The 14,021-nt window shown below is 40.8% G+C and overlaps 1 protein-coding gene across 14 annotated transcripts in view; it reads right to left on the minus strand.

Annotated features, from left to right (window-relative positions):
• Positions 1-14,021, minus strand: part of FNDC3B (fibronectin type III domain containing 3B) — a 360,686-nt gene that overhangs the window by 115,365 nt on the left and 231,300 nt on the right. The window lies entirely within an intron of this gene.

The following is a 14,021-nucleotide window of genomic DNA, read 5'->3' on the forward strand; positions in this document are numbered from 1 at the left end:
ACAAAATAAGCCAATCCAAATCATAAGCAGATACAATAAATAAACTGGTGCAGTTATTAAAGACAAAATTTTCTCCATCTCTGGTTTCTCCAGAGTTTGTGGAAATCTACGGGTTCAAACACATAGCTAGATGCATTCAAACAATGGACGTGAGGGGGTAACAGCTTCCTTCTGCCATGAATGACCCATTTAGATTATCTTAGAAGGGCAGGGACAGAGAGAAAGGAAGAATTAAAGAGATCTGCAAAGGAAGAATCCCAGCACTAGACATAGGTATGACAGAACAGAGAGTTTAAAAAGGATGCTTTGTGGCACAGAAATTGGAGAGCCACCCCTCTTTTTCCTTTCTAATTCAGGTGACAGAAGCAATGGCTATGCTTTTGACAGAAAAGGGGAAAATGGGAAAGGAGGCTAAATTAGATAGAGGGATAAAAAGATCTCTTCAAAATTGAAAAGGATGGGGGTTTAGGTAAGAGCTAAAACACTCGTGAAGGAGCTTGAGATTAAAAACAACTTCCAAAGACAGGTCAGCCTTTGATTACAATCATAAAAGCTGACATATTCTGAGCACTTGGGTTCATACTGGTAAGTGTACCATCACCTTGCTAATTTTCACAATACCCCTGGAAGCTGAACATTCTCAGCTCCATTTTACAGTGGGGGCGATCACTGTTTTCATCTCCAGTGCTAGGAACACTCCTTGCAGGCATCTTTGTTGACTGAGGTATGAGGATGGGGAACCAGTGAGGCAGCTGAAGCTCAGACAACAGATGTGATTTCCCCTGGGCCACAAGTCCAGGACATGGCTCCAAAGCAAGAACTGCCTTTGGCTGTACCATGATGAATTAATAAAGGTCTGTGGGTAATGAGGGAGCGGATGTGGACAAAGAAAAAGCAGCAGAGACCCTCCAAGTCCCATAAGAGGGTTTGTGTTGTTGCTGTTTTAGACTTGGAAAAAGTTGTCAAATGAATACAGTCAAGGCGACTGATGTGGGAAGAAGATAGTGAGAAAAGAAAGAAACAGAAAAAAAAGAAAAAAAAGAAAAAAAAGAGCCGTGAATGCAGCCAAATAAACAAAGGCTTCTGAGAAGACCAAAACTAAATGGGCAGGGTGTGGGGAGGAAAGGTAGCGACGGGACAATCACTACCCTGTAGTGTCTGGTCACCACCCAGCCATATCAGATGCATGGGATCAAAGCCAGACTGCAACTCTGCCTTTCTTTCAAGGTTCTAATTGTAAATAGGCAGAAATAAGAAGACTGGTACCTTCATTTAATGCATTTCCATTTGTGTTGCCACAACTTAAGAGGAAAAATGTGAATAAAATCCAGGCACACAATTTGCACAAACAAGAATGAAAATAAAATCTACTTAATAGAACTAAAGTGACATCTGCTCACCACACACAAAATATATTCTTGTATGAAAGTTAACAGTATGAAAATGTTAAAATTCATAACCTCGCTAACTAAATAACTGAGTTAACTAAGCCCTTGGCCCTTCTCCCTGAGCACAATTTAAGTGTGCCTTGGGGTAGTCTATGAACGATACCTTTTCCATTAAACAGCTTTTGGAGTCCAACTATATGAAGAGCGAATGTCGGTATTTGGATCAGGCTTCTACATGCTGTGTGTGCTCTTTTCTGTCTCTTTCTCTCCTCCCTCCCTCTCTCTCTTTCCCTTGAGCGTGCGTGTGTGTGTGTGTGTGTGCACGCATACACACACACACACACAGTACATACTGTGAAGGACAGGAGAAAAAGAATAGTTAATCCCTTTACAAAAAAAAAAAAATCAAAAAGGAATCACTCTGGTAACTTGCCTTTCAGATATCTTCTTTGATATCAAGTTCAAAAGAAAACTTGTTTTTGTTTCTTTCCCTTTAGAACCTAATGTGTGCCAACTGAACAAAGAGATGGTGCTAGGGGCAGGCACTTGGCACAGTGGTTAAGTCACCATTTGAGATGCCCAAATCCCATATTAGGTGCTTGATTCAAGTTCCAGCCTCCTGATTCCAGCTTCCTGCTAATGTGTACCCAGGGAGGAAGCAGATGATGGCTCTCAAGTACTTGGGTCTGTGCCAGCCACATGGGAGACCTGGATTGAGTTCCGGCCTACGAGTCTCAGCCTGGCCCAGCCCCTAGCTGTTGAGGGCATTTCTCTGTGTGTCCCTATTTCTCTGCCTCTCAGAAATTAATTAACGTCTGAAAAAGGATAGACTGTGCCAAAATAGGCAGAAAGGCGAGGTTCTCTTGCAAGGTCCTAGGACAAGTTTCTCTCTCCATTCTCAAGGGTGCCTTCTTTTCCCTCTGGTTTGTAGCAAGTTAATGAATTCACAGGCAAATCTTGTGAGCCAGCTTTGTATTTCCTACTGCTCATATTGGAGCTGCCTGAATGTAATACATCAAAAACATTTCCCCACCTGCTTCAATGTTGCTGGTGACCATGGATGGACAGATTGACAGACGGACGGATGGACAGACAAGCCAACCCACCTATTACATGGCTGCCTTCTTAGTATTCAAAAGGGTTTTTTTCATCAGGGAAAAAAATAGAGCACTGAGGACAGTGCTCCAGGAGAGAAGGGGCATTCTGGTTTGCACATTTGGGGTTGGCAAATGTCTTGCAAAGGAGCGTAGCTGGGAGCCTCTCCTTCAGACATGCCACCAGTGAGCTGAGAACCAGCGTATCTGGAAATGCCCAAAGAGGGAAGGGGTTTAGCTCAGAGACCCTTGCCTTTTCGTTCTCCTAAAAGCAGATCTCCTACTAAGAAAATAAAGCATTTTTAGCAAAGGGAAGGTTAAAATAAAAATATACAAGCAAAGCAAATACAGTTTTTAGAAGAAGAAAAACCAAAACCACACACATAGAAGGAAGATGTGTCATGTGAAATTTAAACTTTCCATAAATAATGGTTTTCATGTTTGCTCCAAAAAGAAACCTAAGTTCAGACTGTTTGAATAACTGTAAGGCCTAAACTAATTAAAATATCTCCCTTTATAAACACAATTTACTTCTTTGGTTTGTTTCACATTTTTTCCTTCTTAGAGAAGAACTACAGTGACACACTCCTTAGCTGCTAGCTATAGAACGCACGCAGGGCTGGAACAGCCCCTCATTCCAGGGGGATGACATCAGCATGATTCCTCTCTAAACCTCTGTCTACTTCTCATCCACAGGCTCATTTGCAGATATGCCCACCATAAGAAAATATGCTTTCTCAGATTCACTCAAAGTTGGCAGTTACTCTCTTTAATAAGTCATGTGTTACTAAACTAGGGGTGTGGAAAATATGCTACTTCTGATTATGTCTATTTTGGGGATAAATGGCTTAAAGTTGACAGCAAACAAAATAAGAACTAAATGAACAGAAATAAACACTTTTAAATGAAAAAGAGACGCATGACTCACTAAAAAGCACAAGCGAGAGACACCCAGTCAATGACTCTTTGTGTCAATGAGCATGAATGGAAATGAATGAAGAAAACACTCAGAACACTTACTGTTTTCCCACCTAGAAAAATGTACCGGTTATCTTCACTGTTTAAAATGCTACTTAAGTTGGCAAGCGGAATCCGTAAGTGCATACAAAAGTAGTATTAATAACCCAAGAACTTCTATTACATGTAAACTTAGCGTTTACAATCCACTGGTTGTCAGAACAAATATTAAAGATGCCTAAAATCACAAGACAAAAAATCAATTTACATAAGGAAAAGGCTGCTAATCCCAAGGACATGTATTCTAGAAATATCTTGCAGTATCAATCATCCTGATGCTAATTGTGCAAAGATACACTTCTCCTTAGCTAGCCATTCAGCAAGTTAAGTGCTTACTCTATCCTGAGAGGTAGCCAAGGGAATACAAGACTCTCAACACCAAGAAAGAAAGAGGCAAGCAGGTGAACATATGTTGTGCAAAGCTGCCTTCCAGTCTAGGAAAATATTTTCAAGAGTAGCCTGTGTTCCAAGCAGATTCTGGAACCTTCAAGGAAAGGCGAAAGGGAGAGATGAATTCCTTTTGGAGGTGGAGTGCCCAGCTGGACAGGAGGGATGGCCGGAGAATCTGAGTGGGACAACAGAGGCTAATTTCCTCTGAGCTTTTGTTGCTATTTCTGGAATTCAGCAGAAAAAAAAAATGAGTTTCTCTCCTGGCCCAAGATTTGAGCAAAGTCCTACCAGAAACATTCCACATTCACCCACCCACAGGCAATGGGCTGCCTCAGACAAAGGCTGTGCAACATCTCAGTGGGCCAAGGGGGGGCGGCACAGAAGGGCAAGGTCTGGGTCTTTACAAAAAAGTAGGGAAAGGGAAAGCATCTGATGCTCTTTCTGACTCTCACTTCTTCTCACGGTTGGACTCTACCACCTTTTCTGATGTCAACTACATTGGGTTCTACTTGAAATACTAGGAGATTCTATGCTCATTTCTGTCAGATTCCAAGAAGAATTCTTGTGTTTACTTCACAAGGCACCAATCAGATATATATGGAACTGAGCATAAGTAGCTACTGTTTTCGAGAACATCAAATTAAACAGAGATGAAAACTCCACAACAAGATGAAGTCTCAGGTAGATATGCTTGCTTGGCAATCTTAACTCTAACATCAGTCCTTCTCTCCTCTCCCCTCTGCATGTCTGAACTCTTCACTGGCTTGCTGGGCCCTAACCCATGCCAGATATAGTTCTTTTATTTTAGGGGAAGTCTTAACTCCATGATTATCCAGCAAGAGCTGGTACTCTCCCTGGGTGTGTAACAGGAAGGCAGTTGCTTAAACACAGGATAGAACGACTTACAAAGGTAATTAAAGTTTATACAGTACTTTCTGCACTGGCATCTAGAAATGTTTCCAGAAAATGTTTTTTCATTAAGATTTGGCATGCCACTTTGAAAAGGATTTTTTAAAGAGGCTTATTCAATTCTTTTCTAAGACTATGCCAATTGACAGGCAGAATCCAGAGTACAATTACATCTGAACAAAAATTTCAATGTTTATGTCTACCTATACAGTATTTTTTAAAGTTTTTATATCCACTTTTTTTTTTTTTTTTTTTTGGACAGGCAGAGTTAGACAGTAAGAGAGAGAAAGAGAGAAAGGTCTTCCTTTCCGTTGGTTTACCCCCCAAATGATATATCCACATTTTCTTAATTATGTCTCACATGACTAAACCATTTGTGGGTAAGACAAGACATTCAGTCTATGGCCTAAAAACCCCAGTAAAGATCATCAGCTGATGCAGGAATCAAATTCAGTACTAACGTCACTTACCAGGGCTCCGTAACTTCCCAGAGTTCCAGCAAATGGAAAAGTCATTACCATCCAGATACAACCCACCCGACCCGGAAAGCAAACAAAGGTTACAATGTGGGTACATAATCAAATGCCTGTAGCATCAGATAAGCAATGTCAATTAGTAAGGTAGGAAGGTATAGAAACAAAAGAAAGGGCAAGGACTGGGAAACTGATAGGGCCTGCACCCTATGGAAAAGGGCATCCAGTTAATTTCTCATGGGATACCACAGGCCTAAGGTTGACAGACATTACCATCTTACCAGAGAATCTGGAAATGAAAAGGTCTACATGAAATTTCCCATATTTTAAATACTCTTGATCTGGGCTGGCACTGTGGTGTGGTGGGTTCTGCCACTTCCTGAGACACTGTCATACCACGTCGGAGCACAAGTTTGAGTCCTGGATGCTCCACTTCAGATCCAGCTCCCTGCTAATGAGCCTGAGAAGGCAGTGGAGGACAGCCCAAGTACTTGGGTCCCTACTATCCATGTGGGAGACCTGGATGGAGTTCTGGCTCCTGGCTTTAGCGTGGCCTAGTCCTGACAGTTGCCAACTATTTGGGGAGTAGCCAGCAGATGGAAGATAATCTCTTTCTCTGTCTCTCCGTCAAAACATACTCTTGGAGTGGTACTATGAATACTGCTGTACACTGAATGTCTCTGTCCTCTGAGAATTTCTAGGTTGAAACCCTGCGTCCTAATGCAATGCAGCAGGTGGCGGGATCCCCTGAAAGTCATTAGGAGTAGATGAGGTCACGAGGCTAGAGCTCCCATGAACAGGATTGGTACCCTTGTAAGAGTCCTAAGAGAGCTTACTTGTCCTGTGTGAGGACACTGCATGAAAGTATTATCTTTGGACCAGGAAGCAGGTGCCCAGCAGACACCAAATCAGCTCACACCTTGATCCTGGAAGTAAATATTTGTTGTTTAAGCCACTCGGTCCATGGTGCTTTGGTATAGCAGCACCAGCTAAGGAAAACATGCACATAGCCTTCCCCTGGATTGACTACCTGTTGATATTTACTCTATTTCATGCTTAGGATTTCTCTCTACAGATACACAAGCACAAATATATTTTTTCAGAACCATTTGAAAGAAAATTGTTGGCTTCATGACACTTCATTCCAAAAACTTCAGCAAGTTTAAGAATAAGACCCTTCTCCTCACAGGGGTGGGGAACCTTTTTTCTGCCAAGGGGCCATTTAGATATTTAAAATATCATTTACAGGCCATACAGAATTTTCAACTTAAAAAGTAGCCTGTTGTAGTGTAGGCCTGTGGTTTCGTTGGCAGAGCCAGATCAAATGACTTTGTGGGCCTTATATGGCCTGTGGATTGGATATTCCCCACCCCTGTAATATTCACAAGCAAAAGATTTAAGATTAATGCAACAAGGGCCAGCACTGTGGCGAAGTAGGTAAAGCCACCGCCTGCAATGCCAACATCCCACATGGGCACCAGTTCCAGTCCTGGCTGCTCCTCTTCCAATCCAGCTCTCTGCTGTGGCCTGGGAAAGCAGCAGAAAACGACCCAAGTCCTTAGGCCCCTGCACCTGCGTGGGAGACCCAGAAGAAGCTCCAGGTTCCTGGCTTTGAATCAGCCCAGCTCTGGCCATTGTGGCTATCTGGTGAGTGAACCAGCAGATAGAAGACCTTTCTCTTTGTCTTTCCCTCTCTCTCTCTGTAACTCTACTTCTCAAATAAATAAATCTTTTTAAAAAAGATTAATGCACAACAAAATCAATCTGTAGTCCATGTTCAAATTTTCCCATTTGTTTCAATAAAGTCATTAATGTTTCTCCCCCAATCTAGGATCTAACCCAAGGATCCAGTGTTGCATGAGTTGTCGAGTTTTATTAGTTTCCTTTAATCTAAAACAGAAATTACAAAGCTGACATTTGCAGGGTTCAGCCCATTTTTCTTATAGAATGTACCACTATCTGGATTGTGTGGCTATTTCCTCATAATCAGGCATTTGCTAAAAATTTTTGGCAATACCCCTGTACAGATGTACTTGCCACTCTCTGACATGAGGATGTTCACAATGGGGCCTGACCTCCTTGGTGAAGGCTCAGTTCAATCCCTTGGCTAAGGTGCTACATTGCACCTGTCTCCATCGCAGCACCTTCTCCCCTTTCAAGTCATCTTTGCTGGTTATGTGGCCTCTTGCAATGCCAACATCGCAAACGGGCACTGCTTAGAGCCCCACAACTCCATTTCTGATCCAGCTTCCTGCTAATGGACCAAGTACTTGGGTACCTGCACCCATGTGGGAGACCTGGATGAAACTCCTGGTTCCTCGCTTCGGTCTGGTTCAGCCCTGGTTGTTGCAGCCATTTGGGGGAGTAAACCAGCAGACAAAAGATCTCTTTTTGTGTCTCTCCCTCTCTCTGTACCTCTGCCTTTCAAATAAATAAAATACATCTTAAATGACAAAAAATTCAATGTTTTAAAAGTTTCACTCAGTCACTATCATTTATCATTTGGATGTGAAATTTGTCCACTTCCTGTGACTTCTGTCTCCAAACACCTGTTAAAAATTCTGGTTTAAGGTTATATAGCCAAACAGCAAACAAAATGCAAAGTGCCACTAGACTGCAGGTGAGAGATTTTAGAAGCATAAGAAAAAATTTACCCACACATTTGAAAAACCACTTTTACCCAAGAATTTTCCTATTTAAATGTGACTATAAAGAGAAAAATCACTGAAACATCTTTCCCTTCTCTATCTTTTGGAAAATTAAATCTGAAACAAGGCAAACCAATAACCAAAAAGCCATCTTACATGACATTTTAAAATATACAGTATTGAATTTGAACTCTAGAAACTCAAAACTGAACTGCAATAAACTTTAAGTAGAAAAACATAGGACACATTTGGCTCTCCTACGATTGCGTAATTTCTGCTTTCAATTTAATCTAGTTGTGTTTCATTTCTTGTTCTTCCTAATCAACATTTCCCCTTTAAAAATTGATAATTAAAACAGACAACACCATCTGCCTCAATCCAGAAAAGAAAATGGACTGTCTTCTATATGCACTGAACTGAGAAATGAACTAAAATGAAAAATTAAGGCTGGCCAGCAGGAGGAAATGTCTATGGGGAGAACTTGTGAAAGACTGTTTGCCAAAACTGGGACCACTCTGAAGATCAGAAGTCCTCTCCTCTTAAAGGTTTTTCCACTTTCAGTCTCCAAAATGTATTTGATAAAGCAGTTATTCAAAACCCAAGGTCAATGTGAAAGAAATCTTTAATTGTTTCCAAGCTGCCTAATCTATTCCTAGGTTATATGCATTGATCTTGCTGTCTCGCTTAAATTAAAATATTTGAGACATAAATTATTCAGATTTCTGTATAAAGAAACTGCTTGAGCCATGCAGAGGGATCTCTGTTGTCCAAAGGTGCTGCCCTTGTTCTTCAAGATGTGACAGCTAAAGGCCTTAACAATCTCCTATGCATGTATTATTACCCCGTCTTTCAGAATAAAGCCAGTGTTCCATGAAAAAGACTAGCGAAAAGGCCTGAATACTGAGGGACTGCATTTGTACTCCAGATCAGTTCTTACTGATCACATGTCAGTGTACAGATGGGAAACCATACTATCTGGCCTCTGCATCCAAACACCGGAGGAGTACAAACCCTGGCCTCATCAGGCCACAGTGGTAGCTGTAAACAAAAGCACCTGTTTACTGGGGTCATGGATCAAAATGTGCAAGAATTTAAAAATGCACCAGAGGAAAATAAAGAGCACAGAAGATAAAACTAGAAGAAACGGCCCCCTAAATGGAGGGTGGGGTAGGGTATAGAGGAGACAGAAAAGGATTGAGTAACAGATGAAAAGGATTAAAGCATGGTTGTTAGCAATTCTACTAAGTTGACAATTTCTCTTCTAGGCAACTGACTTCATAATAATGTTCCAGAGTTGATAATGATAACATTTCTATTACCAAACAACAAAAATATAAAAGGCTAATTAATGACAAAAATATCTCTTTCCTTTTTAAAAAGATTTGTTTATTTTTACTTGAAAGTCAGAATTGTAGGGGAAGGAAAAGGAGAAGAGGGAGAGAGGGTGAGAAGGGAGAGAGAAAGAGAAATATATCTTCCATCCACTTGTTCACTTCCTAAATAGCTGCAACGGCCAGGGCTGGGCCAGGCCAAAGCCAGCAGCCAGGAGCTTCTTCCAGGTCTCCCTCATGGAAAGCAGGGCCCAAGCAGTTGGGCCATCTTCCGCTGCTTTCCCAGGTCATTAGCAGGTAGCTGGATCATAAGTGGAGAAGCTGGGACATGAACCATCTACCATATGGGAAGCCAGCACTGCAGATGGCAGCTAAACCCACCATGCCACAGTGCCAGCCTCTAGAAAAATCTTTAACAAAGGAATGGAGGGCAGTACAGAATATACAAGTGATCTCTCCCCCATCTCCTGTTCTAGCTAACTCTTCTCAGCCTACAGGACTCTGTCCAGTGAACACTTCCTCCACAAAGTGCGGCCTTTATCACCCAGGTCTACAATGGTTGTTCCTGTGGGGTCTCCTCTAACATCCCAACCTCCTCCCCTTATTTAAGTGCATATCACATGTAGGCCAATTTCCTGTTCACAGCACACCCAGAAAAGATGAGCTCCATGAGTACAGTAATCACCTCTGGGCTGGATGCCATTGACTGCCCAGTGCCCAACTCCATGCCTGCACAGGAAGACTTGGTCAATGTGTGACTGAACACATGGTCGCTTTTGCAAATGCACACGTGCTTTTATTCTCTGAATGTTTAGAAGACCATCTTAGCCATCACAGTGGAAAGAACTGTACGGAAATTACCTTGGTAAGTCATACCATTACATTAAATAGCACATGATAACTTGCATCGTAAATCTGTAGGTCTACATCTTTAACATAGGAAACCAATATAAACATTCCAAATAAATGCAGAAAGAATTCTAAATTTGGTGGGGATTACAAATATTCCTTCAGCCAAGGCAAATGGTCTGCTTGGCATAAAAACTCAGCTGCCATCATGCTTGCTGTGATAATGAAGATGCAACTGAGAGCATCAAGAGTGAAGACACTGAGAGTTCTTGGTCTCATTCCGGAGAGTATACTGGAGAAGAATGGAGCACTTTACCTACTAGAAGTAACTTTTAAAGCCACAAGGCACTAGTATTATTTCAGAAAATTAAATCAGAATGCCCAAGGTTGTTTTTAGAAGCTATAATACACTGGTTTTGTTTGCCAAGTGAGCTGTTTTCCAGCTTTGCTTTTCCAGAATAGTTTTGGTGTGTGCACAAACTGTACGACTCCAGAGAACCAAGAGATGACTCTATTAGGCCATTTAAGCAATTAATTACCCAGCCAAATAAGAAAGTCTGACCTACAAAAGTCAGTCTTCTTCTTTCAACTGTCCTGACTACTTTTATCTTTATTCTGCCTTAGAATATGTGACCATCTCACACGCCTTTCTTCCCATAGTCAACACTATGCTAACTGTAATCCTATTGTACAAAAAGCATAGCGTTTTCCACCTAGGAATCCCATTTCTTGCACCGCTCTCTGTACCAGACACACAAGGTTCTATCTGGCTTCACTCTAGACTTGCCTTTGTGTGGAAGGGAGGACAATCACCTTTAGCCAAATCATCCAGCAGCTAAAGATCTACTTAGGATTAAAACACAGCTACTTGTGTAAGTTTTCATATTTCCAAAGTATGCAATCATTTTTTTATCCTTGAGTAAAAGATTTATTTAACATTTCTTTAATCCTATTCAAAGTAAACAATTCAATTCATCCATTCTTACTGAAAACTTCTCAATAAATTCCCCAAAACCCTGTACAACTAGGAATTGAACAAAAAGATAAGAATCTGAATGGTGTGTATACAATTCTTTTCACTTGCATATTCACTATAAGAAATGAAAACACAGGAGAATCTTAAGTTAAAGATTTTAAAGGAAAACAGGTATATTTTTTATTTAAAAAAAGTCAATGTGCCCACTTAGGATAAATTTTATTAAAATATTGTGAATACCCACAGAATTCAAAGAATTTAGCCACAGTTTATCATCTGTTTTGCGAAGTACTCTGTAATATATTGCTAAAGGCTGAATTATTTCTCTCCCTCTGCTATTAATATGTTGGAGCCTTAACTCTCAATATGTCAGAATCTGGCTGTATTTGAAGATAGGGCCTTTAAATAGGTAACAAAGTATAAACGAGGTCATTAGGGTGGATCCAAACTCAACACAATTCGTGTCCTTCTAACAGGGGGACATTTGGACCCAGACACACACAGATGATGAGGTGAAGACATAGGGGAAGATGGCCAAGTACAAGCCAGGGAGAGATGCCTACAATAGATCACCCCCTCTTGGCCCTCAGGAGGAACGAACTCTGCTGACACCATGATCTCAGATCTCTATCTTTCAGAGCCATGAAAAAAATAAGCTTCTGTTTTACAAGACGTCCACTTTGTGGTTCTTTGCTATGGCAACCCTAGCAAAATAACACATATAACATACATATGCAAATACATACAAAGGTACTTTAAAAAGCTCATGGAACATGCAGTTGTAAGAGGAGTTTATTTTGGTGCAAAAATTGTTTTCTGAAATCTATGCATACAAAAGATCTTCAAAAAGATCATGAGAAAATGGGTACCATGAAAAAACTATCCATGAATCTAAACATTTTCTTCCACCAAAATAACTTATCTTCGCATTCCATTTTCCCACAAACTTTGTGAAGTATCTGCATGTTAGATACTCTTATACCTATTTACTAGTTATGAATTTGGCCAGGATCACACAGGCAAACATAAAAGAACCTGGTATCAACCCTGGGTCTTCTGGTTTTCAGTCAATTTTATTTTTCCTTGGGATCCTCTAAAATCTCCTCGCCTCCTGCCATCCTATGTCCAAGAGAAACAAGGGTAAGATGAGGGAGAATAATTTTACTTAAGGCAAATCTGTCAGCTAAAAGGGATTGTCAGACAACTTGACTCAGTATAAAATCATTACACTGGACGTTAAAATGTTTCTGCTAATGCTGCCATAAGAGAGTACATTCAATTATAGAAGGTCAATTTCGAAGTCCTAAAGAGGTTACTGAAGTTCATTTCACAAGCTGGCCAAAAGGACCATTTCCTATGATGATCCTACAAACTAATGCACTGGTAACAATATTCTCCTTTTTTCCCCTCCACCCCCATGGGTGGAAATACAGTATTTGGGATGTTTTGAGGCTAGAACACTGACTATCATGCAGTAATTGCTTCCAAAACACATGTTATAATATTTTTGCAGCTGACTGTGGCTTTAGAGAAGAAGCATACACTGGTTCCAAAAGAACAGAGACTATGTTGGACCATAAACGACAGCTGTTTGCTATGTTGCACCACCTGAAATATCTGTGTGTTGTTTTCTTCCCAACCAGTGAGTACAGAGTGTATCCAGACTCCTCAGCTTATTTATGGCTCCAGCTGTTTGTCTAGATTTTCAGACACTCAGTATTCGTGCAAGAATGGAGCAACAACGTTTTTCTGAAGACTTTCAGTAAGGATAAGGAGATGCTACACTGTTCAGTGAACATTGATTTTATCTTAAATAAAGTAGTAGCCTCTGAAGTATAAGTTAATGTCTTTGCGTTAGTAGCACAAAATGAAGTTCTTAACTTGACCTTAACAGTCACTGACCAGAAGTCTCACCAATACCTCCTTTGTGAAAAAAATACTAATCTACCAGACAGTATGGTCCAGGCTTATGTTTCTAAGGAGGGAAACAGTTTCCGTGAGCACATATAAAGCCCCTATTATTACTGTCAGCCAGAACAAACAGAGAGGACGACACAGAGAGGGCTGTATACGCAGAGGAGAGAGCCTTTGCCGAGCTAGCAAAGCTGATGAAGAAGGCTGGTTCATGTAACTTGTTTGCATGATGTGGGGATTCAAAATAGACATGGAAAAACTAAATAAATCTACAGATTCAAGCAATTTGTTAGCAGCAAAGAATATCACTGTCAATTGGTCTTCATCACTCAAGTTTAAGACACATTTCTGTATTAATGAAATGTGAAACTTTCATTCTTTCTTTTCTACTTATTGTGCCTCGGATTAAGTCCATTATTAAATAGTTGCTTACTAAAACAAAATTCTAAATAGGAAATGGCATGTTCAGAATTATAAACGATGCCATCCAAACGAGGAGCCTGCTAAGGCTCCTCATTTGGAACAATTAAAGAATCACATTTGACAAGGGTTATAGTCCAGCCAGATAAAGTGAAATAAACTAGAGAAAAGGCAAAAAAGTTTTCTGCAGACTTAGGTTTATGGCTACCTAAGATTGTGAAATTATAAGCATTCCATCTGCTCACCAGCTGTGGTCTCTAATCCTCTCTAATAACTCTGGCTTGCATGAGAATCAAGTCGTCTTCCAAATTTCACTTAACGTTAGTTGCCAGGATTGATTTTTAGAAACCGGTCTCCAGTGAACACAGCAGAAAGCTGATTTCACCAGCAGGTGTTAATTTTCAGAGCACTGAAAGGAAATGGGAAGAAGGGCCAAGAGTGGGAAGAAAGAAGCTAAGGAGGTTCCGTGATCACATCGGGTTTTCAGGGCTTTACTGCACTCCAGCCAAGCCCAAAAGCTCAAGTGCACTACAATCACCTGAAATGTGCAACTGAAACTTCCCTAAAACATGTAGGTAGCAATGTCTGAGTGACGGTGGGTGGCTTTGTCTA

This window comes from Oryctolagus cuniculus, chromosome 4 (assembly GCF_051225735.1).
Source record: "Oryctolagus cuniculus isolate XC-2025 breed Fujian yellow rabbit chromosome 4, ASM5122573v1, whole genome shotgun sequence".
NCBI classification, from domain to species: domain Eukaryota; kingdom Metazoa; phylum Chordata; class Mammalia; order Lagomorpha; family Leporidae; genus Oryctolagus; species Oryctolagus cuniculus.